The following is a 16584-nucleotide window of genomic DNA, read 5'->3' as shown; positions in this document are numbered from 1 at the left end:
CATCACTATTGCGCAGCCACAGCAGTCTTCTAAAAAGATGTACTGGCAGCAGTGGGATTCGAACCCACGCCCCCGAAGAGACTGGAGCCTTAATCCAGCGCCTTGGACCGCTCGGCCATGCTACCCTGTGTGCCTACGCTCTCCGGGTCGCTACCACCGGTGGAAAAAATTCTTTCCATTCCTTTTTTCGCCTTCCACCTTCCGGAAGTAGAAGCAACGCTACCACACTAAGCCCTTTTCAATGAGTAAATCTGGCTGTTTCCATCCTTTTGCCTACTAAATGCTTTCCAATATTTTTTTATTTTATTCAAGTGATTTTCCTGTTTTGAAGTAACTTTACTGTGATTGTAAATTATTGGTGTCCCTGCTTCAACACGGTGCATCTGTAAAAAAGGAGCAGAGGCTGTGACAGGCTTTCAGCACCGACTTGGCTAAAAAGCAAAGAATGTAAAAGCGGCTGATTTGGACATTCATGCAGCATCACTTTGCGCAGCCACAGCAGTCTTCTAAAAAGATGTACTGGCAGCAGTGGGATTCGAACCCACACCCCCGAAGAGACTGGAGCCTTAATCCAGCGCCTTGGACCGCTCGGCCATGCTACCCTGTGTGCCTATGCTCTCCGGCTCGCTACGACCGGTGGAAAAGTTTCTTTCCATTCCTTTTTTCGCCTTCCACCTTCCGGAAGTAGAAGCAACGCTACCACACTAAGCCCTTTTCAATGAGTAAATCTGGCTGTTTCCATCCTTTTGCCTACTAATTGCTTTCCACTGTTATTTTATTCAAGTGATTTCCCTGTTTTGAAGTAACTTCACTGTGATTGTAAACTATTGGTTTCCCTGCTTCAACACGGTGCATCTGTAAGAAAGGAGCAGAGGCCGTGACAGGCTTTCAGCACCGACTTGGCAAAAAAGCAAGGAATGTAAAAGCGGCTGAATTTGGACGTTCATGCAGCATCACTTTGCGCAGCATCAGCAGTCTTCCAAAAGATGTACTGGGAGCAGTGGGATTCGAACCCACGCCCCCGAAGAGACTGGAGCCTTAATCCAGCGACTTGGACCGCTCGGCCTTGCTACACTGTGTGGCTACGCTCTCCGGCTCACTACGACCGGTGGAAAAGTTTCTTTCCATTCCTTTTTTCGCCTTACACCTTCCGGAAATAGAAGCAACGCTACCACACTAAGCCCTTTTCAATGAGTAAATCTGGCTGTTTCCATCCTTTTGCCTACTAATTGCTTTCCACTGTTATTTTATTCAAGTGATTTTCCTGTTTTGAAGTAACTTCACTGTGATTGTAAACTATTGGTGTCCCTGCTTCAACACGGTGCATCTGTAAGAAAGGAGCAGAGGCCGTGACAGGCTTTCAGCACCGACTTGGCTAAAAAGCAAGGCATGTAAAAGTGGCTGAATTTGGACGTTCATGCAGCATCACTTTGCGCAGCCACAGCAGTCTTCCAAAAAGATGTACTGGCAGCAGTGGGATTCGAACCCATGCCCCCGAAGAGACTGGAGCCTTAATCCAGCGCCTTGGACCGCTCGGCCATGCTACCCTGTGTGCCTACGCTCTCCGGCTCGCAACGACCAGTGGAAAAGTTTCTTTCCATACCTTTTTTCGCCTTCCACTTTCCGGAAGTAGAAGCAACGCTACCACACTAAGCCCTTTTCAATGAGTAAATCTGGCTGTTTCCATCCTTTTGCCTACTAAATGCTTTCCAATGTTATTTTATTTTATTCAAGTGATTTTCCTGTTTTGAAGTAACTTCACTGTGATTGTAAACTATTGGTGTCCCTGCTTCAACACGGTGCATCTGTAAGAAAGGAGCAGAGGCTGTGACAGGCTTTCAGCACCGACTTGGCTAGAAAGCAAGGAATGTAAAAGCGGCTGAATTTGGACATTCATGCAGCATCACTTTGCGCAGCCAAAGCAGTCTTCCAAAATTATCTACCTGCAGCGGTGGGATTCGAACCTACGCCCCCAAAGAGACTGGAGCCTTAATCCAGCGCCTTGGACCGCTCGGCCATGCTACCCTGTGTGCCTACGCTCTCCGGCTGGCTACGACCGGTGGAAAAGTTTCTTTCCATTCCTTTTTTCGCCTTCCACCTTCCGGAAATAGAGGCAACGCTACCACACTAAGCCCTTTTCAATGAGTAAATCTGGCTGTTTCCATCCTTTTGCCTACTAAATGCTTTCCACTTTTATTTTATTCAAGTGATTTTCCTGTTTTGAAGTAACTTCACTGTGATTGTAAACTATTGGTGTCCCTGCTTCAACACAATGCATCTGTAAGAAAGGAGCAGAGGCCGTGACAGGCTTTCAGCACCGACTTGGCTAAAAAGCAAGGAATGTAAAAGCGGCTGAATTTGGACGTTCATGCAGCATCACTTTGCGCAGCCACAGCAGTCTTCCAAAAGATGCACTGGCAGCGGTGGGATTCGAACCCACGCCCCCGAAGAGACTGGAGCCTTAATCCAGCGCCTTGGACCGCTCGGCCACGCTACCCTGTGTACCTACGCTCTCCGGCTCGCTACGACCGGTGGAAAAGTTTCTTTCCATTCCTTTTTTCGCCTTCCACCTTCCGGAAGTAGAAGCAACGCTACCACACTAAGCCCTTTTCAATGAGTAAATCTGGCTGTTTCCATCCTTTTGCCTACTAATTGCTTTCCACTGTTATTTTATTCAAGTGATTTTCCTGTTTTGAAGTAACTTCACTGTGATTGTAAACTAATGGTGTCCCTGCTTCAACACGGTGCATCTGTAAGAAAGGAGCAGAGGCTGTGACAGGCTTTCAGCACCGACTTGGCTAGAAAGCAAGGAATGTAAAAGCGGCTGAATTTGGACATTCATGCAGCATCACTTTGCGCAGCCACAGCAGTCTTCCAAAATTATCTACCTGCAGCGGTGGGATTCAAACCTACACCCCCAAAGAGACTGGAGCCTTAATCCAGCACCTTGGACCGCTCGGCCATGCTAACCTGTGTGCCTATGCTCTCCGGCTTGCTACGACCGGTGGAAAAGTTTCTTTCCATTACTTTTTTCGCCTTCCACCTTCCGGAAGTAGAAGCAATGCTACCACTCTAAGCCCTTTTCAATGAGTAAATCTGGCTGTTTCCATCCTTTTGCCTACTAAATGCTTTCCAATGTTATTTTATTTTATTCAAGTGATTTTCCTGTTTTGAAGTAACTTCATTGTGATTGTAAACTATTGGTGTCCCTGCTTCAACACGGTGCATCTGTAAGAAAGGAGCAGAGGCCATGACAGGCTTTCAGCACCGACTTGGCTAAAAAGCAAGGAATGTAAAAGTGGCTGAATTTGGACGTTCATGCAGCATCACTTTGCGCAGCCACAACAGTCTTCCAAAAAGATGTACTGGCAGCAGTGGGATTAGAACCCACGCCCCCTAATAGACTGGAGCCTTAATCCAGCGCCTTGGACCGCTCGGCCATGCTACCCTGTGTGCCTTCACTCTCCGGCTGGCTACGACTGGTGGAAAAGTTTCTTTCCATTCCTTTTTTCGCCTTCCACCTTCCGGAAGTAGAAGCAACGCTACCACACTAAGCCCTTTTCAATGAGTAAATCTGGCTGTTTCCATCCTTTTGCCTACTAATTGCTTTCCACAGTTATTTTATTCAAGTGATTTCCCTGTTTTGAAGTAACTTCACTGTGATTGTAAACTATTGGTGTCCCTGCTTCAACACGGTGCATCTGTAAGAAAGGAGCAGAGGCCGTGACAGGCTTTCAGCACCGACTTGGCTAAAAAGCAAGGAATGTAAAAGCGGCTGAATTTGGACGTTCATGCAGCATCACTTTGTGCAGCCACAGCAGTCTTCCAAAAAGATGTACTGGTGGCAGTGGGATTCGAACCGACGGCCCCAAAGAGACTGGAGCCTTAATCCAGCGCCTTGGACCGCTCGGCCATGCTAGCCTGTGTGTCTACGCTCTCCGGCTCGCTATGACCGGTGGAAAAGTTTCTTTCCATTCCTTTTTTCGCCTTCCACCTTCCGGAAGTAGAAGCAACGCTACCACACTAAGCCCTTTTCAATGAGTAAATCTGGCTGTTTCCATCCTTTTGCCTACTAATTGCTTTCCACTGTTATTTTATTCAAGTGATTTCCCTGTTTTGAAGTAACTTCACTGTGATTGTAAACTATTGGTGTCCCTGCTTCAACACGGTGCATCCGAAGAAAGGAGCAGAGGCCGTGACAGGCTTTCAGCACCGACTTGGCTAAAAAGCAAGGAATGTTAAAGCGGCTGAATTTGGACGTTCATGCAGCATCACTTTGCGCAGCCACAGCAGTCTTCCAAAAGATGTACTGGCAGTGGTGGGATTCGAACCCACGCCCCCGAAGAGACTGGAGCCTTAATCCAGCACCTTGGACCGCTCGGCCATGCTACCCTGTGTGACTACACTGTCCGGCTGGCTACGACCGGTGGAAAAGTTTCTTTCCATTCCTTTTTTCGCCTTCCACCTTCCGGAAGTAGAAGCAACGCTACCACACTAAGCCCTTTTCAATGAGTAAATCTGGCTGTTTCCATCCTTTTGCCTACTAATTGCTTTCCACTGTTATTTTATTCAAGTGATTTCCCTGTTTTGAAGTAACTTCACTGTGATTGTAAACTATTGGTGTCCCTGCTTCAACACGGTGCATCTGTAAGAAAGGAGCAGAGGCAGTGACAGGCTTTCAGCACCGACTTGGCTAAAAAGCAAGGAATGTAAAAGCGGCTGAATTTGGACGTTCATGCAGCATCACTTTGCGCAGCCACAGCAGTCTTCCAAAAAGATGTACTGGCAGCAGTGGGATTCGAACCCACGCCCCCGAAGAGACTGGAGCCTTAATCCAGCGCCTTGGACCGCTCGGCCATGCTACCTTGTGTGCCTATGCTCTCTGGCTCACTACGACCGGTGGAGAAGTTTCTTTCCATTCCTTTTTTCGCCTTCCACCTTCCGGAAGAAGAAGCAACGCTACCACACTAAGCTCTTTTCAATGAGTAAATCTGGCTGTTTCCATCCTTTTGCCTACTAATTGCTTTCCACTGTTATTTTATTCAAGTGATTTCCCTGTTTTGAAGTAACTTCACTGTGATTGTAAACTATTGGTGTCCCTGCTTCAACACGGTGCATCTGTAAGAAAGGAGCAGAGGCCGTGACAGGCTTTCAGCAAATACTTGGCTAAAAAGCAAGGAATGTAAAAGCGGCTGAAATTGGACGTTCATGCAGCATCACTTTGCGCAGCCACAGCAGTCTTCCAAAAGATGTACTGGCAGTGGTGAGATTCGAACCCACGCCCCCGAAGAGACTGGCGCCTTAATCCAGCGCCTTGGACCGCTCGGCCACGCTACCCTGTGTACCTACGCTCTCCAGCTCGCTACGACCGGTGGAAAAGTTTCTTTCCATTCCTTTTTTCGCCTTCCACCTTCCGGAAGTAGAAGCAACGCTACCACACTAAGCCCTTTTCAATGAGTAAATCTGGCTGTTTCCATCCTTTTGCCTACTAATTGCTTTCCACTGTTATTTTATTCAAGTGATTTTCCTGTTTTGAAGTAACTTCACTGTGATTGTAAACTATTGGTGTCCCTGCTTTAACACGGTGCATCTGTAAGAAAGGAGCAGAGGCCGTGACAGGCTTTCAGCACCGACTTGGCTAAAAAGCAAGGAATGTGAAAGCGGCTGAATTTGGACATTCATGCAGCATCACTTTGCGCAGCCACAGCAGTCTTCTAAAAAGATGTACTGGCAGCAGTGGGATTCGAACCCACACCCCCGAAGAGACTGGAGCCTTAATCCAGCGCCTTGGACCGCTCGGCCATGCTACCCTGTGTGCCTACGCTCTCCGGGTCGCTACCACCGGTGGAAAAAATTCTTTCCATTCCTTTTTTCGCCTTCCACCTTCCGGAAGTAGAAGCAACGCTACCACACTAAGCCCTTTTCAATGAGTAAATCTGGCTGTTTCCATCCTTTTGCCTACTAAATGCTTTCCAATATTTTTTTATTTTATTCAAGTGATTTTCCTGTTTTGAAGTAACTTTACTGTGATTGTAAATTATTGGTGTCCCTGCTTCAACACGGTGCATCTGTAAAAAAGGAGCAGAGGCTGTGACAGGCTTTCAGCACCGACTTGGCTAAAAAGCAAAGAATGTAAAAGCGGCTGATTTGGACATTCATGCAGCATCACTTTGCGCAGCCACAGCAGTCTTCTAAAAAGATGTACTGGCAGCAGTGGGATTCGAACCCACGCCCCCGAAGAGACTGGAGCCTTAATCCAGCGCCTTGGACCGCTCGGCCATGCTACCCTGTGTGCCTATGCTCTCCGGCTCGCTACGACCGGTGGAAAAGTTTCTTTCCATTCCTTTTTTCGCCTTCCACCTTCCGGAAGTAGAAGCAACGCTACCACACTAAGCCCTTTTCAATGAGTAAATCTGGCTGTTTCCATCCTTTTGCCTACTAATTGCTTTCCACTGTTATTTTATTCAAGTGATTTCCCTGTTTTGAAGTAACTTCACTGTGATTGTAAACTATTGGTTTCCCTGCTTCAACACGGTGCATCTGTAAGAAAGGAGCAGAGGCCGTGACAGGCTTTCAGCACCGACTTGGCAAAAAAGCAAGGAATGTAAAAGCGGCTGAATTTGGACGTTCATGCAGCATCACTTTGCGCAGCCACAGCAGTCTTCCAAAAGATGTACTGGCAGCAGTGGGATTCGAACCCACGCCCCCGAAGAGACTGGAGCCTTAATCCAGCGACTTGGACCGCTCGGCCTTGCTACACTGTGTGGCTACGCTCTCCGGCTCACTACGACCGGTGGAAAAGTTTCTTTCCATTCCTTTTTTCGCCTTACACCTTCCGGAAATAGAAGCAACGCTACCACACTAAGCCCTTTTCAATGAGTAAATCTGGCTGTTTCCATCCTTTTGCCTACTAATTGCTTTCCACTGTTATTTTATTCAAGTGATTTTCCTGTTTTGAAGTAACTTCACTGTGATTGTAAACTATTGGTGTCCCTGCTTCAACACGGTGCATCTGTAAGAAAGGAGCAGAGGCCGTGACAGGCTTTCAGCACCGACTTGGCTAAAAAGCAAGGCATGTAAAAGTGGCTGAATTTGGACGTTCATGCAGCATCACTTTGCGCAGCCACAGCAGTCTTCCAAAAAGATGTACTGGCAGCAGTGGGATTCGAACCCATGCCCCCGAAGAGACTGGAGCCTTAATCCAGCGCCTTGGACCGCTCGGCCATGCTACCCTTTGTGCCTACGCTCTCCGGCTCGCAACGACCAGTGGAAAAGTTTCTTTCCATACCTTTTTTCGCCTTCCACTTTCCGGAAGTAGAAGCAACGCTACCACACTAAGCCCTTTTCAATGAGTAAATCTGGCTGTTTCCATCCTTTTGCCTACTAAATGCTTTCCAATGTTATTTTATTTTATTCAAGTGATTTTCCTGTTTTGAAGTAACTTCACTGTGATTGTAAACTATTGGTGTCCCTGCTTCAACACGGTGCATCTGTAAGAAAGGAGCAGAGGCTGTGACAGGCTTTCAGCACCGACTTGGCTAGAAAGCAAGGAATGTAAAAGCGGCTGAATTTGGACATTCATGCAGCATCACTTTGCGCAGCCAAAGCAGTCTTCCAAAATTATCTACCTGCAGCGGTGGGATTCGAACCTACGCCCCCAAAGAGACTGGAGCCTTAATCCAGCGCCTTGGACCGCTCGGCCATGCTACCCTGTGTGCCTACGCTCTCCGGCTGGCTACGACCGGTGGAAAAGTTTCTTTCCATTCCTTTTTTCGCCTTCCACCTTCCGGAAATAGAGGCAACGCTACCACACTAAGCCCTTTTCAATGAGTAAATCTGGCTGTTTCCATCCTTTTGCCTACTAAATGCTTTCCACTTTTATTTTATTCAAGTGATTTTCCTGTTTTGAAGTAACTTCACTGTGATTGTAAACTATTGGTGTCCCTGCTTCAACACAATGCATCTGTAAGAAAGGAGCAGAGGCCGTGACAGGCTTTCAGCACCGACTTGGCTAAAAAGCAAGGAATGTAAAAGCGGCTGAATTTGGACGTTCATGCAGCATCACTTTGCGCAGCCACAGCAGTCTTCCAAAAGATGCACTGGCAGCGGTGGGATTCGAACCCACGCCCCCGAAGAGACTGGAGCCTTAATCCAGCGCCTTGGACCGCTCGGCCACGCTACCCTGTGTACCTACGCTCTCCGGCTCGCTACGACCGGTGGAAAAGTTTCTTTCCATTCCTTTTTTCGCCTTCCACCTTCCGGAAGTAGAAGCAACGCTACCACACTAAGCCCTTTTCAATGAGTAAATCTGGCTGTTTCCATCCTTTTGCCTACTAATTGCTTTCCACTGTTATTTTATTCAAGTGATTTTCCTGTTTTGAAGTAACTTCACTGTGATTGTAAACTAATGGTGTCCCTGCTTCAACACGGTGCATCTGTAAGAAAGGAGCAGAGGCTGTGACAGGCTTTCAGCACCGACTTGGCTAGAAAGCAAGGAATGTAAAAGCGGCTGAATTTGGACATTCATGCAGCATCACTTTGCGCAGCCACAGCAGTCTTCCAAAATTATCTACCTGCAGCGGTGGGATTCAAACCTACACCCCCAAAGAGACTGGAGCCTTAATCCAGCACCTTGGACCGCTCGGCCATGCTAACCTGTGTGCCTATGCTCTCCGGCTTGCTACGACCGGTGGAAAAGTTTCTTTCCATTACTTTTTTCGCCTTCCACCTTCCGGAAGTAGAAGCAATGCTACCACTCTAAGCCCTTTTCAATGAGTAAATCTGGCTGTTTCCATCCTTTTGCCTACTAAATGCTTTCCAATGTTATTTTATTTTATTCAAGTGATTTTCCTGTTTTGAAGTAACTTCATTGTGATTGTAAACTATTGGTGTCCCTGCTTCAACACGGTGCATCTGTAAGAAAGGAGCAGAGGCCATGACAGGCTTTCAGCACCGACTTGGCTAAAAAGCAAGGAATGTAAAAGTGGCTGAATTTGGACGTTCATGCAGCATCACTTTGCGCAGCCACAACAGTCTTCCAAAAAGATGTACTGGCAGCAGTGGGATTAGAACCCACGCCCCCTAATAGACTGGAGCCTTAATCCAGCGCCTTGGACCGCTCGGCCATGCTACCCTGTGTGCCTTCACTCTCCGGCTGGCTACGACTGGTGGAAAAGTTTCTTTCCATTCCTTTTTTCGCCTTCCACCTTCCGGAAGTAGAAGCAACGCTACCACACTAAGCCCTTTTCAATGAGTAAATCTGGCTGTTTCCATCCTTTTGCCTACTAATTGCTTTCCACAGTTATTTTATTCAAGTGATTTCCCTGTTTTGAAGTAACTTCACTGTGATTGTAAACTATTGGTGTCCCTGCTTCAACACGGTGCATCTGTAAGAAAGGAGCAGAGGCCGTGACAGGCTTTCAGCACCGACTTGGCTAAAAAGCAAGGAATGTAAAAGCGGCTGAATTTAGACGTTCATGCAGCATCACTTTGTGCAGCCACAGCAGTCTTCCAAAAAGATGTACTGGTGGCAGTGGGATTCGAACCGACGGCCCCAAAGAGACTGGAGCCTTAATCCAGCGCCTTGGACCGCTCGGCCATGCTAGCCTGTGTGTCTACGCTCTCCGGCTCGCTATGACCGGTGGAAAAGTTTCTTTCCATTCCTTTTTTCGCCTTCCACCTTCCGGAAGTAGAAGCAACGCTACCACACTAAGCCCTTTTCAATGAGTAAATCTGGCTGTTTCCATCCTTTTGCCTACTAATTGCTTTCCACTGTTATTTTATTCAAGTGATTTCCCTGTTTTGAAGTAACTTCACTGTGATTGTAAACTATTGGTGTCCCTGCTTCAACACGGTGCATCCGAAGAAAGGAGCAGAGGCCGTGACAGGCTTTCAGCACCGACTTGGCTAAAAAGCAAGGAATGTTAAAGCGGCTGAATTTGGACGTTCATGCAGCATCACTTTGCGCAGCCACAGCAGTCTTCCAAAAGATGTACTGGCAGTGGTGGGATTCGAACCCACGCCCCCGAAGAGACTGGAGCCTTAATCCAGCACCTTGGACCGCTCGGCCATGCTACCCTGTGTGACTACACTGTCCGGCTGGCTACGACCGGTGGAAAAGTTTCTTTCCATTCCTTTTTTCGCCTTCCACCTTCCGGAAGTAGAAGCAACGCTACCACACTAAGCCCTTTTCAATGAGTAAATCTGGCTGTTTCCATCCTTTTGCCTACTAATTGCTTTCCACTGTTATTTTATTCAAGTGATTTCCCTGTTTTGAAGTAACTTCACTGTGATTGTAAACTATTGGTGTCCCTGCTTCAACACGGTGCATCTGTAAGAAAGGAGCAGAGGCAGTGACAGGCTTTCAGCACCGACTTGGCTAAAAAGCAAGGAATGTAAAAGCGGCTGAATTTGGACGTTCATGCAGCATCACTTTGCGCAGCCACAGCAGTCTTCCAAAAAGATGTACTGGCAGCAGTGGGATTCGAACCCACGCCCCCGAAGAGACTGGAGCCTTAATCCAGCGCCTTGGACCGCTCGGCCATGCTACCTTGTGTGCCTATGCTCTCTGGCTCACTACGACCGGTGGAGAAGTTTCTTTCCATTCCTTTTTTCGCCTTCCACCTTCCGGAAGAAGAAGCAACGCTACCACACTAAGCCCTTTTCAATGAGTAAATCTGGCTGTTTCCATCCTTTTGCCTACTAATTGCTTTCCACTGTTATTTTATTCAAGTGATTTCCCTGTTTTGAAGTAACTTCACTGTGATTGTAAACTATTGGTGTCCCTGCTTCAACACGGTGCATCTGTAAGAAAGGAGCAGAGGCCGTGACAGGCTTTCAGCAAATACTTGGCTAAAAAGCAAGGAATGTAAAAGCGGCTGAAATTGGACGTTCATGCAGCATCACTTTGCGCAGCCACAGCAGTCTTCCAAAAGATGTACTGGCAGTGGTGAGATTCGAACCCACGCCCCCGAAGAGACTGGCGCCTTAATCCAGCGCCTTGGACCGCTCGGCCACGCTACCCTGTGTACCTACGCTCTCCAGCTCGCTACGACCGGTGGAAAAGTTTCTTTCCATTCCTTTTTTCGCCTTCCACCTTCCGGAAGTAGAAGCAACGCTACCACACTAAGCCCTTTTCAATGAGTAAATCTGGCTGTTTCCATCCTTTTGCCTACTAATTGCTTTCCACTGTTATTTTATTCAAGTGATTTTCCTGTTTTGAAGTAACTTCACTGTGATTGTAAACTATTGGTGTCCCTGCTTTAACACGGTGCATCTGTAAGAAAGGAGCAGAGGCCGTGACAGGCTTTCAGCACCGACTTGGCTAAAAAGCAAGGAATGTGAAAGCGGCTGAATTTGGACATTCATGCAGCATCACTTTGCGCAGCCACAGCAGTCTTCTAAAAAGATGTACTGGCAGCAGTGGGATTCGAACCCACGCCCCCGAAGAGACTGGAGCCTTAATCCAGCGCCTTGGACCGCTCGGCCATGCTACCCTGTGTGCCTACGCTCTCCGGGTCGCTACCACCGGTGGAAAAAATTCTTTCCATTCCTTTTTTCGCCTTCCACCTTCCGGAAGTAGAAGCAACGCTACCACACTAAGCCCTTTTCAATGAGTAAATCTGGCTGTTTCCATCCTTTTGCCTACTAAATGCTTTCCAATATTTTTTTATTTTATTCAAGTGATTTTCCTGTTTTGAAGTAACTTTACTGTGATTGTAAATTATTGGTGTCCCTGCTTCAACACGGTGCATCTGTAAAAAAGGAGCAGAGGCTGTGACAGGCTTTCAGCACCGACTTGGCTAAAAAGCAAAGAATGTAAAAGCGGCTGATTTGGACATTCATGCAGCATCACTTTGCGCAGCCACAGCAGTCTTCTAAAAAGATGTACTGGCAGCAGTGGGATTCGAACCCACGCCCCCGAAGAGACTGGAGCCTTAATCCAGCGCCTTGGACCGCTCGGCCATGCTACCCTGTGTGCCTATGCTCTCCGGCTCGCTACGACCGGTGGAAAAGTTTCTTTCCATTCCTTTTTTCGCCTTCCACCTTCCGGAAGTAGAAGCAACGCTACCACACTAAGCCCTTTTCAATGAGTAAATCTGGCTGTTTCCATCCTTTTGCCTACTAATTGCTTTCCACTGTTATTTTATTCAAGTGATTTCCCTGTTTTGAAGTAACTTCACTGTGATTGTAAACTATTGGTTTCCCTGCTTCAACACGGTGCATCTGTAAGAAAGGAGCAGAGGCCGTGACAGGCTTTCAGCACCGACTTGGCAAAAAAGCAAGGAATGTAAAAGCGGCTGAATTTGGACGTTCATGCAGCATCACTTTGCGCAGCCACAGCAGTCTTCCAAAAGATGTACTGGCAGCAGTGGGATTCGAACCCACGCCCCCGAAGAGACTGGAGCCTTAATCCAGCGACTTGGACCGCTCGGCCTTGCTACACTGTGTGGCTACGCTCTCCGGCTCACTACGACCGGTGGAAAAGTTTCTTTCCATTCCTTTTTTCGCCTTACACCTTCCGGAAATAGAAGCAACGCTACCACACTAAGCCCTTTTCAATGAGTAAATCTGGCTGTTTCCATCCTTTTGCCTACTAATTGCTTTCCACTGTTATTTTATTCAAGTGATTTTCCTGTTTTGAAGTAACTTCACTGTGATTGTAAACTATTGGTGTCCCTGCTTCAACACGGTGCATCTGTAAGAAAGGAGCAGAGGCCGTGACAGGCTTTCAGCACCGACTTGGCTAAAAAGCAAGGCATGTAAAAGTGGCTGAATTTGGACGTTCATGCAGCATCACTTTGCGCAGCCACAGCAGTCTTCCAAAAAGATGTACTGGCAGCAGTGGGATTCGAACCCATGCCCCCGAAGAGACTGGAGCCTTAATCCAGCGCCTTGGACCGCTCGGCCATGCTAACCTGTGTGCCTACGCTCTCCGGCTCGCAACGACCAGTGGAAAAGTTTCTTTCCATACCTTTTTTCGCCTTCCACTTTCCGGAAGTAGAAGCAACGCTACCACACTAAGCCCTTTTCAATGAGTAAATCTGGCTGTTTCCATCCTTTTGCCTACTAAATGCTTTCCAATGTTATTTTATTTTATTCAAGTGATTTTCCTGTTTTGAAGTAACTTCACTGTGATTGTAAACTATTGGTGTCCCTGCTTCAACACGGTGCATCTGTAAGAAAGGAGCAGAGGCTGTGACAGGCTTTCAGCACCGACTTGGCTAGAAAGCAAGGAATGTAAAAGCGGCTGAATTTGGACATTCATGCAGCATCACTTTGCGCAGCCAAAGCAGTCTTCCAAAATTATCTACCTGCAGCGGTGGGATTCGAACCTACGCCCCCAAAGAGACTGGAGCCTTAATCCAGCGCCTTGGACCGCTCGGCCATGCTACCCTGTGTGCCTACGCTCTCCGGCTGGCTACGACCGGTGGAAAAGTTTCTTTCCATTCCTTTTTTCGCCTTCCACCTTCCGGAAATAGAGGCAACGCTACCACACTAAGCCCTTTTCAATGAGTAAAACTGTCTGTTTCCATTATTTTGCCTACTAAATGCTTTCCAATGTTATTTTATTCAAGTGATTTTCCTGTTTTGAAGTAACTTCACTGTGATTGTAAACTATTGGTTTCCCTGCTTCAACACGTTGCATCTGTAAGAAAGGAGCAGAGGCCGTGACAGGCTTTCAGCACCGACTTGGCAAAAAAGCAAGGAATGTAAAAGCGGCTGAATTTGGACGTTCATGCAGCATCACTTTGCGCAGCCACAGCAGTCTTCCAAAAGATGTACTGGCAGCGGTGGGATTCGAACCCACGCCCCCGAAGAGACTGGAGCCTTAATCCAGCGCCTTGGACCGCTTGGCCTTGCTACCCTGTGTGCCTACGCTCTCCGGCTCGCTACGCCCGGTGGAAAAGTTTCTTTCCATTTCTTTTTTCGCCTTCCACCTTCCGGAAGTAGAAGCAACGCTACCACACTAAGCCCTTTTCAATGAGTAAATCTGGCTGTTTCCATCCTTTTGCCTACTAAATGCTTTCCACTTTTATTTTATTCAAGTGATTTTCCTGTTTTGAAGTAACTTCACTGTGATTGTAAACTATTGGTGTGCCTGCTTCAACACAATGCATCTGTAAGAAAGGAGCAGAGGCCGTGACAGGCTTTCAGCACCGACTTGGCTAAAAAGCAAGGAATGTAAAAGCGGCTGAATTTGGACGTTCATGCAGCATCACTTTGCGCAGCCACAGCAGTCTTCCAAAAGATGCACTGGCAGCGGTGGGATTCGAACCCACGCCCCCGAAGAGACTGGAGCCTTAATCCAGCGCCTTGGACCGGTCGGCCACGCTACCCTGTGTACCTACGCTCTCCGGCTCGCTACGACCGGTGGAAAAGTTTCTTTCCATTCCTTTTTTCGCCTTCCACCTTCCGGAAGTAGAAGCAACGCTACCACACTAAGCCCTTTTCAATGAGTAAATCTGGCTGTTTCCATCCTTTTGCCTACTAATTGCTTTCCACTGTTATTTTATTCAAGTGATTTTCCTGTTTTGAAGTAACTTCACTGTGATTGTAAACTAATGGTGTCCCTGCTTCAACACGGTGCATCTGTAAGAAAGGAGCAGAGGCTGTGACAGGCTTTCAGCACCGACTTGGCTAGAAAGCAAGGAATGTAAAAGCGGCTGAATTTGGACATTCATGCAGCATCACTTTGCGCAGCCACAGCAGTCTTCCAAAATTATCTACCTGCAGCGGTGGGATTCAAACCTACACCCCCAAAGAGACTGGAGCCTTAATCCAGCGCCTTGGACCGCTCGGCCATGCTAACCTGTGTGCCTATGCTCTCCGGCTTGCTACGACCGGTGGAAAAGTTTCTTTCCATTACTTTTTTCGCCTTCCACCTTCCGGAAGTAGAAGCAATGCTACCACTCTAAGCCCTTTTCAATGAGTAAATCTGGCTGTTTCCATCCTTTTGCCTACTAAATGCTTTCCAATGTTATTTTATTTTATTCAAGTGATTTTCCTGTTTTGAAGTAACTTCATTGTGATTGTAAACTATTGGTGTCCCTGCTTCAACACGGTGCATCTGTAAGAAAGGAGCAGAGGCCATGACAGGCTTTCAGCACCGACTTGGCTAAAAAGCAAGGAATGTAAAAGTGGCTGAATTTGGACGTTCATGCAGCATCACTTTGCGCAGCCACAACAGTCTTCCAAAAAGATGTACTGGCAGCAGTGGGATTAGAACCCACGCCCCCAAAGAGACTGGAGCCTTAATCCAGCGCCTTGGACCGCTCGGCCATGCTACCCTGTGTGCCTTCACTCTCCGGCTGGCTACGACTGGTGGAAAAGTTTCTTTCCATTCCTTTTTTCGCCTTCCACCTTCCGGAAGTAGAAGCAACGCTACCACACTAAGCCCTTTTCAATGAGTAAATCTGGCTGTTTCCATCCTTTTGCCTACTAATTGCTTTCCACAGTTATTTTATTCAAGTGATTTCCCTGTTTTGAAGTAACTTCACTGTGATTGTAAACTATTGGTGTCCCTGCTTCAACACGGTGCATCTGTAAGAAAGGAGCAGAGGCCGTGACAGGCTTTCAGCACCGACTTGGCTAAAAAGCAAGGAATGTAAAAGCGGCTGAATTTGGACGTTCATGCAGCATCACTTTGTGCAGCCACAGCAGTCTTCCAAAAAGATGTACTGGTGGCAGTGGGATTCGAACCGACGGCCCCAAAGAGACTGGAGCCTTAATCCAGCGCCTTGGACCGCTCGGCCATGCTAGCCTGTGTGTCTACGCTCTCCGGCTCGCTATGACCGGTGGAAAAGTTTCTTTCCATTCCTTTTTTCGCCTTCCACCTTCCGGAAGTAGAAGCAACGCTACCACACTAAGCCCTTTTCAATGAGTAAATCTGGCTGTTTCCATCCTTTTGCCTACTAATTGCTTTCCACTGTTATTTTATTCAAGTGATTTCCCTGTTTTGAAGTAACTTCACTGTGATTGTAAACTATTGGTGTCCCTGCTTCAACACGGTGCATCCGAAGAAAGGAGCAGAGGCCGTGACAGGCTTTCAGCACCGACTTGGCTAAAAAGCAAGGAATGTTAAAGCGGCTGAATTTGGAAGTTCATGCAGCATCACTTTGCGCAGCCACAGCAGTCTTCCAAAAGATGTACTGGCAGTGGTGGGATTCGAACCCACGCCCCCGAAGAGACTGGAGCCTTAATCCAGCACCTTGGACCGCTCGGCCATGCTACCCTGTGTGACTACACTGTCCGGCTGGCTATGACCGGTGGAAAAGTTTCTTTCCATTCCTTTTTTCGCCTTCCACCTTCCGGAAGTAGAAGCAACGCTACCACACTAAGCCCTTTTCAATGAGTAAATCTGGCTGTTTCCATCCTTTTGCCTACTAATTGCTTTCCACTGTTATTTTATTCAAGTGATTTCCCTGTTTTGAAGTAACTTCACTGTGATTGTAAACTATTGGTGTCCCTGCTTCAACACGGTGCATCTGTAAGAAAGGAGCAGAGGCCGTGACAGGCTTTCAGCACCGACTTGGCTAAAAAGCAAGGAATGTAAAAGCGGCTGAATTTGGACGTTCATGCAGC

General features: G+C 47.5%; 15 non-coding genes across 15 annotated transcripts; all 15 read right to left on the bottom strand.

Moving 5' to 3' along the window:
* Nucleotides 1-43: 43 nt before the first annotated feature.
* trnal-aag (transfer RNA leucine (anticodon AAG)) lies at nucleotides 44-125 on the bottom strand. Its single transcript has one exon. It is a non-coding gene; the product is annotated as a tRNA-Leu (tRNA).
* Nucleotides 126-520: 395 nt separating this feature from the next.
* Nucleotides 521-602, bottom strand: trnal-aag (transfer RNA leucine (anticodon AAG)). The gene has a single exon. It is a non-coding gene; the product is annotated as a tRNA-Leu (tRNA).
* An 863-nt stretch (nucleotides 603-1465) lies between these two features.
* On the bottom strand, nucleotides 1466-1547 carry trnal-aag (transfer RNA leucine (anticodon AAG)). The gene has a single exon. It is a non-coding gene; the product is annotated as a tRNA-Leu (tRNA).
* An 868-nt stretch (nucleotides 1548-2415) lies between these two features.
* On the bottom strand, nucleotides 2416-2497 carry trnal-aag (transfer RNA leucine (anticodon AAG)). Its single transcript has one exon. It is a non-coding gene; the product is annotated as a tRNA-Leu (tRNA).
* A 2286-nt stretch (nucleotides 2498-4783) lies between these two features.
* Nucleotides 4784-4865, bottom strand: trnal-aag (transfer RNA leucine (anticodon AAG)). Its single transcript has one exon. It is a non-coding gene; the product is annotated as a tRNA-Leu (tRNA).
* Nucleotides 4866-5728: 863 nt separating this feature from the next.
* trnal-aag (transfer RNA leucine (anticodon AAG)) lies at nucleotides 5729-5810 on the bottom strand. The gene has a single exon. It is a non-coding gene; the product is annotated as a tRNA-Leu (tRNA).
* Nucleotides 5811-6205: 395 nt separating this feature from the next.
* Nucleotides 6206-6287, bottom strand: trnal-aag (transfer RNA leucine (anticodon AAG)). The gene has a single exon. It is a non-coding gene; the product is annotated as a tRNA-Leu (tRNA).
* Nucleotides 6288-7150: 863 nt separating this feature from the next.
* On the bottom strand, nucleotides 7151-7232 carry trnal-aag (transfer RNA leucine (anticodon AAG)). The gene has a single exon. It is a non-coding gene; the product is annotated as a tRNA-Leu (tRNA).
* Nucleotides 7233-8100: 868 nt separating this feature from the next.
* On the bottom strand, nucleotides 8101-8182 carry trnal-aag (transfer RNA leucine (anticodon AAG)). Its single transcript has one exon. It is a non-coding gene; the product is annotated as a tRNA-Leu (tRNA).
* A 2286-nt stretch (nucleotides 8183-10468) lies between these two features.
* trnal-aag (transfer RNA leucine (anticodon AAG)) lies at nucleotides 10469-10550 on the bottom strand. The gene has a single exon. It is a non-coding gene; the product is annotated as a tRNA-Leu (tRNA).
* Nucleotides 10551-11413: 863 nt separating this feature from the next.
* Nucleotides 11414-11495, bottom strand: trnal-aag (transfer RNA leucine (anticodon AAG)). Its single transcript has one exon. It is a non-coding gene; the product is annotated as a tRNA-Leu (tRNA).
* A 395-nt stretch (nucleotides 11496-11890) lies between these two features.
* trnal-aag (transfer RNA leucine (anticodon AAG)) lies at nucleotides 11891-11972 on the bottom strand. Its single transcript has one exon. It is a non-coding gene; the product is annotated as a tRNA-Leu (tRNA).
* An 863-nt stretch (nucleotides 11973-12835) lies between these two features.
* Nucleotides 12836-12918, bottom strand: trnal-aag (transfer RNA leucine (anticodon AAG)). The gene has a single exon. It is a non-coding gene; the product is annotated as a tRNA-Leu (tRNA).
* A 1339-nt stretch (nucleotides 12919-14257) lies between these two features.
* Nucleotides 14258-14339, bottom strand: trnal-aag (transfer RNA leucine (anticodon AAG)). Its single transcript has one exon. It is a non-coding gene; the product is annotated as a tRNA-Leu (tRNA).
* Nucleotides 14340-15208: 869 nt separating this feature from the next.
* trnal-aag (transfer RNA leucine (anticodon AAG)) lies at nucleotides 15209-15290 on the bottom strand. The gene has a single exon. It is a non-coding gene; the product is annotated as a tRNA-Leu (tRNA).
* Nucleotides 15291-16584: the final 1294 nt, after the last annotated feature.

The sequence above is a fragment of the Carassius carassius genome, chromosome 1 (assembly GCF_963082965.1).
Source record: "Carassius carassius chromosome 1, fCarCar2.1, whole genome shotgun sequence".
NCBI lineage: Eukaryota > Metazoa > Chordata > Actinopteri > Cypriniformes > Cyprinidae > Carassius > Carassius carassius.
Note: the sequence above shows the minus strand (reverse complement) of the source record. Positions and strands in the feature narration are given on the sequence as shown.